Source organism: Hydra vulgaris, chromosome 01 (genome assembly GCF_038396675.1).
Source record: "Hydra vulgaris chromosome 01, alternate assembly HydraT2T_AEP".
Lineage (NCBI taxonomy): Eukaryota > Metazoa > Cnidaria > Hydrozoa > Anthoathecata > Hydridae > Hydra > Hydra vulgaris.
The window spans coordinates 17,747,501-17,757,668 of NC_088920.1; the positions used below are offsets into that span (position 1 = coordinate 17,747,501).

At 27.2% G+C, this 10,168-nt stretch overlaps 1 long non-coding RNA gene across 1 annotated transcript; it reads left to right on the plus strand.

Moving 5' to 3' along the window:
• Positions 1-1,893: 1,893 nt before the first annotated feature.
• On the plus strand, positions 1,894-7,246 carry LOC136075150 (uncharacterized). Its single transcript, XR_010635705.1, has 4 exons — positions 1,894-2,268; positions 3,568-3,789; positions 4,020-6,798; positions 6,983-7,246. It is a non-coding gene; the product is annotated as an uncharacterized LOC136075150 (long non-coding RNA).
• The last annotated feature ends 2,922 nt before the right edge of the window (positions 7,247-10,168 follow it).

A 10,168-nucleotide genomic window follows, 5' to 3' on the forward strand; every position in this document is an offset into this window, starting at 1 on the left:
AGATACAATAAATATTAAATTAATACAATAATATTTTATGGATTAGGAAATGACTTAGTCTGTTATTTTGTAATAACTTAAGTTCCACAGAAGACTTTTTTACAAAAAGGTTTCGAAGCATTCTCTTTCTAAAATATTTAATAACCTTTGCAGTTCGCAGGCTAAAAATGTTGAGAATTTGTTTGAGAAAATTCAAAAATTATTTGAGAACCAGTTCGCCACGCTAAACAAACTGAACTTCATAAATAACTTTTATCTAAAAAAGTTCGATAAAAAGAGATTAAAAAAAAAACAGAATATAGCTTTATCATTTTTTTTTTAAATTATGTAGACAAACTAGGTAAAACAAAAAGATTTCATACATTTCTTTTTAAAGAGAAAGAAAACTGCCTATATGATTGAATTTTTTTTTAGATGATGTGATATTGAAGCTTTACAATTTACTTTACATTTAAAATACATTTTCTTTACATTTACAACACATAAATTTTTTTTGTTTTTATTAAACTTTTTCATATACAATATTTGCGACCCAATTTATTAAACCTATATATATGTACATATATATACATACATATATATATATATATGTATGTATATATGTGTGTGTGTATATATATATATATATATATATATATATATATATATATATATATATATATATATATATATATATGTAGATATATAATTATCCATATATATCCATATATAGTAGTCAAAAGAGGCTTTAATGGTAAAAAAAGATTGTCAAAAAAGTAAATTTAAAGTTTCCCAAAAAACTTTAAATTTACTTTTTTAAATGTATTCCCAGAATCAACAGGCACTTTTGTTGCAAAAGTGACTATTGATTCTGGGAATACATTTAAGAAAATCTGAATATATAATAAAGAATACATTTAAGAAAATCTGAATATGACCATTTCGTATGAGAAATATTGCAAAAAATGTTTTTCTGACAATGTAATTCCTGCAAAAAAAGTTTGTATAGATCAATATTTAACAGAGTTTAACATTGAAGTTCATAAACCAAAATAGAATGACAAATGTGAAAATATGAAAATGAATCCTTAACTCAAATCAAAAAACAGTACATAAAATTCACACTAAAAACAGTTACAACTAATGAAGAACAAAATCGTTTATTATTTGCTTCGTTACAGAAAATGTTTTCAGCCTACTAACAGCAAACGCTTCTAATTTTTTTACAAACAAATGGTGATTGTTTCTCATTTGACTGCACAATGCTCAATATCAAAAAAAAATTATAGTGCAGTCTGGTCAGAACTTACTAGTGGCTGAACAGGAAATGATATAGCTAGTGCTCTTCTTGTTAAACTCAATCAAATAGTTGCATATGAATCTCACGCAAATGAAATTTGTTTATTGAGTGACTCTTATGTAGCACAGAACCGAAATAGTTTTATGACGACTGCTTTATTAATTTTCATCCAAAATCATCCACAAATTAAAACATTTATAAATTTTGTGAGCCATGATATAATGTTATCCAGGAGATACAGTTTACATAGTATTATTGAAAGAAATATTGAATTAGCTGAAGTTTACAGTCCAACTGGCCTTGTCAGAATTCTAAAATACATACCTCAAAAAAATCCAATCAAGTTGATTTAAATTAAAGAAGAACAGATGATGGACTTTCAAACTGTTGCTAAGATTTATTCATTGCTTAAAAATGTTCCATATGCTAAAGTAAAGATACTTAAATACTCACCAGATATGCCATGGAGTGTTGAATACAAAACTAAGTTTAGTTCTGAATGGAAATTGGAAAATATTCTCAACAATAACATCAGACACCAAAATTCAAGTAATAAAAAAAATCGCAAATGATATAAAGTTTGTGCAACTGAAGGTGCTTAAAAAAAAAAAAAGAAATCTCAAAAGAAAAAGTAAAAGATCAAAAGTAAAAATCAATGTTGAAATTTAAGTTGCCACTTTATTATGTTATATTTGCTGTGTATTTGCTGCTATTTTTTATTATAAATGTTAAAATTTCAGGGTGTTAAGGCTTCACAGTATAAGTTGGAAATAAGTTACATTAATCTATAGGTATTATAATAGTCCATTTGACAATCTTGAAAATGTTGGCCTGTATGTCAAATCTGTCAACAACGCATCATACCTAAAAATTTTGGACCGCTAGTAAAAAGATTAGCCAATCTTTCTGAAGCTGTTGCTAATTCACTATACTTACTATCATCTGGTGGAATATCTCCAAAACAGCAAATAGTTGTTCCTGCCAGTTTGGTATTACTTTATTTAAAAATAAGTTACATTTTATATTGTGCAGTGTTTTTAAAAGTATATAATTATGTTATTTAATGATTAAAGATATCAAATTATTTTTATATATTACCTCATTTTCATTGGCTTACCTTACATTAGCAGGTTTATAATGGTTTTATAGACTTTTCTTACCTTTATGCCTTTATAGGTTTACTTTATCTTTATATGATACTTCTTTATAATTATCTCATTATTTCAGGATATTACAAAATAATAAACAAATTCAAGTCTTTTCATTTACAAAATCTACACCAGTTTTATGAGTTATTATTACAGTGCTAACTTGGTTCATTTTTCATTTAGTTGTTGTATAATTTGTTTTTATCATGGATTTATTTTGAAAACATAATTATATTATGTGTTCACTATACTTATAACCATCCCTCGGAATTAGGAAAATTAAGGTCGGCAATAATTTGCCGACCTCAATCTTTTAGAGGTCGGCATCAGGTCGGCAAAAATTATTTGATACAAAGGTCTGATCATAAAACATAAAAACGAGGTCGGCAATTTTTTGCCGACCTCAAAGACTTTCAGGCCGGCAGTTAGGTCGGCATTGCCGAATGCCGACCTTAATTCCGAGGGTTGTATAACATTAACAAATTGTTGTCGTCTTAATGTCAATCCATTAGAGTTATAAATTTTTAGCCTTTTAATTGAGACACATTAAAGTCTTTTATAAAACTTTTTTGCCGCTAATTATAGTTCTTAATTAAATTCTTGTTTATTTTTAACTCTGAAAAAAAATTTTTAATTTCAGTTGCAAACTTTTTCGCAGAAAGTAGACTAGTACTTATTCTTTGAGAAATATTTTCTTTTTTTTTTAATACTTAATTATCATTATATTGATTACTAATGGCTATCATATGAACAAGGACAGATAGACATGCATAAAATGTTTACAAAAATTGTTTTTGCTGCTTGTGTGTGACCAATCTTCTTTCACTGCTTGTGTGTGACTATTCGGCAAAATTATAGTCAAGAAATTTAATAGTATTTCGTTTTTATAATATGTTAAAAATTTGTTTCAACAATAAAATTGTTGGCATTATAATTGAAATAATTTTAAAAAAAATGCTAACTTATATTTGTATCGTTAAATTATGCTAAATTATATCTCTTTACTATTAAATTATGCTAAGTTATAAACCTTTACTGTTAAGTTAATTCGTGCAGATTTAAACTTCATTTATTTTAATTATCTAAAATTACTTTTATTTATTTTAATTATCTAATTTAAGAATTTAAAATTACTTTTAGACTGCAAATTTATTTTATTGTCTTATGATATCAGCGAATTGTCTTAGCTATAAAGAAGTTCTCGGTAAGAAATCTAATCCGTTGCCGAATGTACCTATGTCACGATATGTAAGTGTCTTGCAATTTGACAACCCTATCACCCAAGTAATCCATCGTTTACTGAGTTACTACACTGGAGAGTGGTTGGAGGAAACACAATGCGAAAATAAAGCCAAAACCTCTGTACGTTTTCTTATTATTGTCGTGTAATGTTGCATGATATTTTAAAATATATATCCTACAATATTTCAGAAACATCAGAAACATTAAAATAATGTTTCTGATGTTTACTTTTTAAGAATATTTATTACTTCAACTAATAGTTATTTTTCATATATTCAATTTTTTTTTTTTTTTTAATTTATATTTCATTGCTTTTATATTATTAATTTTTTACTTATTTTTAACTTAAGCTTCCCTATGCTTTCTCGTACTTTGCTGTTACCGGTCGAGGATCGATGGTGTGTGTTCGCTCGACAACGTATATGACACCGGCGGTTTTGCCATCCTTCGAACTAGGGTTTCTCATTTCCCGGAAATTTAGCATCCCGGGATTCTCCGTGTGTAACTTATTTATCCCGGGATTTCCCGGCATTATTTTTAATAAAAAAACAAGTGGTTCTTGACTAATTTATCTTAGCACGTTAATCTAGATTACTATTTAAAATAAAATATTGTTTTAAAAATTATAAGCAATCAATTGATTTGTCACTTAATTGTGAACGAATTTTTCCCATAAATAGACCCGCGGCAGAAAAAGCTCTTTCTGATTCAATTGATGTCGGCTTGATGGTCATTAATGTGGAATATACTCTTTCTAAACTTTTGCTACGTTTTCCAGTTGCCTCAAAAAGTTTGATTTCTTTTGTGATGTTTTTTAAATTGCTAATGTCTTCTAGAGCTGCTTTTTCTACTTGTTTGACATTACAAATAGTCGCAATCCAATGTCAAAATACTTTTGCCTAACAAATTTGGAGCAACAGGTTGAGATATTGGCAGGTCAGAAACCATGCTTTCATTATCACGACTCATTTCAACTATTTCATTATTTGATAAACTAGTGCTAGCATCCTCTATATACAACCTGGTATAAATTTTTTTTGCTGTTGCTTTAAATGCATGTTTGTAAGAGTAAGTTTGGAGTTGATAATTGATTCCTGATTATATCTAATTGGGTTATTTGAAAATTTTAGTAGTCAAATTAAGTTGGCATTTCTGCATTCTTTAATTCTCTGCTGCACAGATTGAAGCAGTTTATGAGCTATCAAATTTTTTTCTCCGCCAAATCATCCAAGATGAATATCATTACACCTTCTGCGTCAAGTAGAGTAGCATTATTTCTACCAAGTCTTTCTATTCCAACTTTTATCGGTTGCAGAGAAATTGTTACGGCGTTCATAATTGCATATTCATCTTTGGAGTATTCAGAACTTCTTTTAAATCAATCATTGCTTTTAGTATACATGTTTTTACTTTAAGAAATCTTTCTAGCATTACAACAAGACTATTCCACCTTGTTTTGACATCTAATATCAGCTTGAGTTCTTTATAAAACATAGATTTTACGTAGATTTGTAAAATGTCATTTTTAAGAGATGATTTGCGGAACATTCGAACCACTTTTTGATCCTTCTGAATTGTTAAGGCTATATTTACGCTATTTTGTAAATCATCAATAAACGTAACGCCTGTTGAGCTGTATGACTCATTACAATCAAATACATCATCAAACTTATCGTAATTACTCAAACTTTCATCGGAATCTTCCAACTGTGATTTTATATATTTTTTGCTAAAGAGTCTGACTTTTTGTAAAGAACATCACATACTGCAAAATAAAGCCCGTGGGCATAACACAGCTGATGTTCAATACCACTTAGTTGTCCAAGTTTTTTCATTACGGATGCGTCAGTGACACTAGCTATGATGATGCCATTTTCATTACGGATCTGTCAGTGACACTAGCTATGATGTGCTTTTTAAGTGGTAAATTGAAATCTGACAGTTTATTTTCAACCAGATCAACAATTTTTTCTGCAGGAAGTGATCTAGCTATTGGAGTCAATCCCATGTTCCAAAACTTTGTAAGTGTAAATTTACATTTAAATAACGTCGATTTTTTAAAGACGTATATTCGTCTAAGGATAAAGAAAATCGCGACCCGCTAGATATTTCTTTTGTTATCTCTAAAACCATAGTTTGTTTAGCTAAATCATATTGTTTTTTTTTATCATACTCATAGCATAAGATGGGTTTTTTGGTAATAGCATGCCTTTTTCAGACAATGATTTTCTAATAAATTCACTTTTTGCTATGGCATTTATTGAGAAGCCGTCCACCATTGCTAGCTTTGACACAATATGCTCGATTGCCTGCTGTTTAACAAACAATGTGATTTTCTTTTGCAAAATTTTAATTTCCGAACCAGTATCTTCATGTTGACGCTTCATATTTAAATCCAAATCTTTATGTGCGTTTTTTAAATGACGAAGGAGCTCACTTGTCGAAAACCCTTTGCACATTATCTTTACATTGCACTTTTTGCAAATTGCAGATTCGCAAGATTTTTCTTTACAAAAATACTGCCATGCTTTCGATTCATTTACAATTGACATGGTATAACTAAATTGAATCGTAAAACATTAAAGGTAAAGTTTTAAACAACTAAAAGTAAAGTTATAAATATTTCATACATATGTATGATATCTTACGTATCACTTTATATGTCTTTGTTTGCCGTTTTTTAAATACAAAAATTATTAAATATTTCAATACAGAAAAAATTTAACTTTTTAATAATTTAGAAGTTTAAAAATTAAACTTACTGTTTTCGTCACTAGAAATCTTTTTTATATTTTACTCATATTTTATAATAACGAGAAAAAAGAAAACATTTCTTGAATTAGATAGTTTAAGATAGTTTCAATAACATTTTTTGTTGTGCTAGGTTTTAATATAAGATGTGAACACATAAAAATGCAACTAAATGCAATAATATTTTTCTTATTTTTGGTCGATTTAGTTCAAACAGTTATCATATGTAAAACTAAAAAATAATTATGTTCCGGGATATAACAGTAATATCCCTGGAAATCCCGCTGCCACTTTTATCCCCGGGATCCCGTTTGAGAAACCCTAATTCGAACTGCAAGATTATCATTCATCAGAATATTCAACATGGGCTCAAAGCATGTAAAACATTACAAGTTTTTATTGTTATATGATATAATTTAATTTTTTAATATTTACATACTTAAATATTAAAAAATTAAATTATATTAATTAAATACTTTTAAAAAATAGACGATATGATGTTATTTTGACGATATTTTTTTTTTTAATGTTTGACTTTCAACGTTATGTGACTTTTTTACAGGTGGAATTTAGATATTGGCATGCAAATGTATTTAGTTGCTAGTCCCGCGTCAGAGACAGGTGTATTTTTCACGGGAATCGCTATATTCGCTATCTCGTTTGCTCTGGTTTATTTAATCTACAGGAACGCTGGGGTACTGTTTTCGCCGACTCCTAGTATGTAATTTCGAGCGTTGAGGCTTAAACTTAAAAATAAAAAGATTTGATTATAAAATTATATTGTCAAACCATGCTTTTTTAATACGAAAATGTAATTTTTTTTTTACATACTCGTATTAACGTTTTAAACTTTTTTAAATTGACACTGAATTTGCCTAAAGTTATCGTTCTTCTAATAAATTGTGGTAATGATAAGTTGAAATATCTTTACGGTCTGAATTTGTATAATAAAAAAATATCATGAAACGAAGATTTAAACAATTTTATTGTAAGAAGAGGATTACTTGCTTTAAATGATAAAAAGCCACTCAAAAATGATGTAGTAATAACTTTAAGAGAGCTCCTAAATTTTGTTATTTATCGTTTTATAGTTTTTATTCTGCTTTTTACCACGCAAAAAACAAATTTCAAAACTTATTGAATGCTGTGGGTTAGCACGAAAAAAAGTTTTTGAGATAATCTTCTACAAGTAATAGCTGTTCGGATATAACATTTTTTTTTTTAAATCCATGAAGTACCTTAGTGATTAAAGTCGCATTTTATCCGAACTCAAATTTGTTTTAATGTTTATATATGTGTATATATATATATATATATATATATATATATATATATATATATATATATATATATATATATATATATATATATATATATATATATATATATAGAACATAATATATAAAATGCCTATATAAATGCCTATAGTAATTTAAGCAATTTCTTTAATTTCTACTAGTGGATGGGTAATAGGGGTTGTTTCTTTTAACCAGCATGTTTGATTACCTTTTAAATAGTAATTGAATTAAACGAGGTTTTAGGAAGTTAAAATGATACCAATTTAATAATATTCTTCTTGTATTACTAAGTTACTGCTTTATATAACTGCCAATTGCTAAATAAAACTAAGAACATTTAATAAATTTTGTTTTTAACTTTTTTTAACATTTTTGAAGAACTGATTAAAACCTCATTAAGGCAGTATATTACTTGGTAAAGATATTTAGTTTCAGGAAATCATCAATATTTCAGTAGGAAACAAATAAAGAATTATCTTTAAAATTATTATTATTTTTAAAGATTTAACTAACGGGATAAAATTTGTGATAATAACTTTAAACCATTTATTAGTTTAATGAAATATTGATGTTCTCCTGAAAATAAATATCTTTAACAAGTAACATTTTATGAGCTAATGAGGATTAGCTTTTCAAAAATGTAATTTAAAAATGAAATTTTTTCAGAGTTCGTAGTTTTATTTAGCACTTGGAAGCTCTGTTAAACATTGTTTTACCATAAATGTTTTAAAGGTATAAATTTATTTAAAATGTTTTCGCTGGTAACAGTTTTAAACCATAGATAAAATCATGTAATCTCTGTCAACCTTTGTATATATCGATAGAGCAAAACCAACGAGTGAAATTTTTTGATTTTAATTTATCTTTGTTTTAGATTGTTGATTTTTATTCGGCAATTTTACAAATGTAGTGGATTTTATTTATTTGTCTATTGAATACTAAATTATTTGTACTGACTTAAAATACAAAAATTGAAAAAGGGTTAAAAAATTAGGCATTCTCAGGTGAATTGTGGCATCATCAAAGCATCCTTTTTTGTTTTCTAATAGGTTAAACTAAAACATATTTTAAAGCATTTTCAAAAAAGGTTTTCCTAGCGAGAATGACGTAATTAGCAAACCATATATGGAAAAAATAAACTCGTATATAGAAAAAGGAAGAAAAGGTATTAGAAAAATAATATAATAAAACTGAGTGAATTTTTACACTGCCTGGCTTTACTGTTTATTTAAGAGCGACTTTCTATAAGAATCAGACAAAGCTCAGAAGTGACCCTCTTCAAAATTGCTAATTTTTAAATATGTTGTTATTTATACTATAAGCTCGATTCCAAAATTTTCTCAAAAAATACTAATTGGTTCTCTAGATATTAGATGCTAAAACTTGACTAAATCCGTCGGAAAATTGAAAATGGTGTTGAAAGCATTTTTAAACTCAGAAAAAAAAACAATGTAAATAATTTACAATGAGTATTTCACTTGATTATTGTTGATTGGCTGATTCGAATCAAAATTTAATAAAATTGATCAAATTTTTCCTCGACTAAATATCATGCTTCACAATACGCGGAAAATGATTTTTTTTGTCAATTGTGATCGTCGTTTTCATTCAAAACCGCGAAATCACATAAGTTTTTTTTGTTATTATAAATCTTCATCTAGTTGAGTACCTAAAAGTATATAAACACCCATAGGAAACTAAAGGCTTAGCCGCAAAATCCAACTGAAAAACAAAAATTCTCATCTTTTGACGCATTGATTGTTAGTTTAAGACCCCAGGGCTTCTACTTATACTTCACTGTGTAATTCAATTTAAAAAAACTTGCATTGATCTTTACTCTACCTTATTTATAAAAAAATGTTTGTTGGGTATTGCAATAGTTCAGAAAAAAAAAAACATAAATAGTATAGATGTTTTCTATGTGCTTCTATATTTATTTGAAAGCGCTGGAATACTCTATCATATTTTTTGAGTATAATTTTTACTCCGAATGTGTTTCCTGAGTATGATTTTGAGTATGAGTATTTTAAATTGCAATAAATCTTTTTTGCGTATTTATAATTAGTTAGGATTTTTCACCTTTTTAAAGACATTTGGATTAAGTGTCTTCAAAAAATATGTACAACACGTGTTGTTGCTTTGAACGGAATAATTGTGAATCTTTCATGCAACCTACTCCAAATGTAGATTAAATGTTTGAAACGAGCCAACTCACTAAAAATATACAACCACATCTTACAAACCTATAAGTAATAATAATACTTTGTAACTGTAACTTGTAAATCCTAATAATTTGATTTTATTAATTAGTTTTTGAATCAAATTAAAAATAAAGGTTGTAAAATAATGAAAGTATTTTAAGGTCTTAAAGAGTTATGATCTAGCTGGTGAGTGGAACGAAAAATCTCTAATTAAAAATTGTTTAAACAGAAATTTTAATAATACAGAAA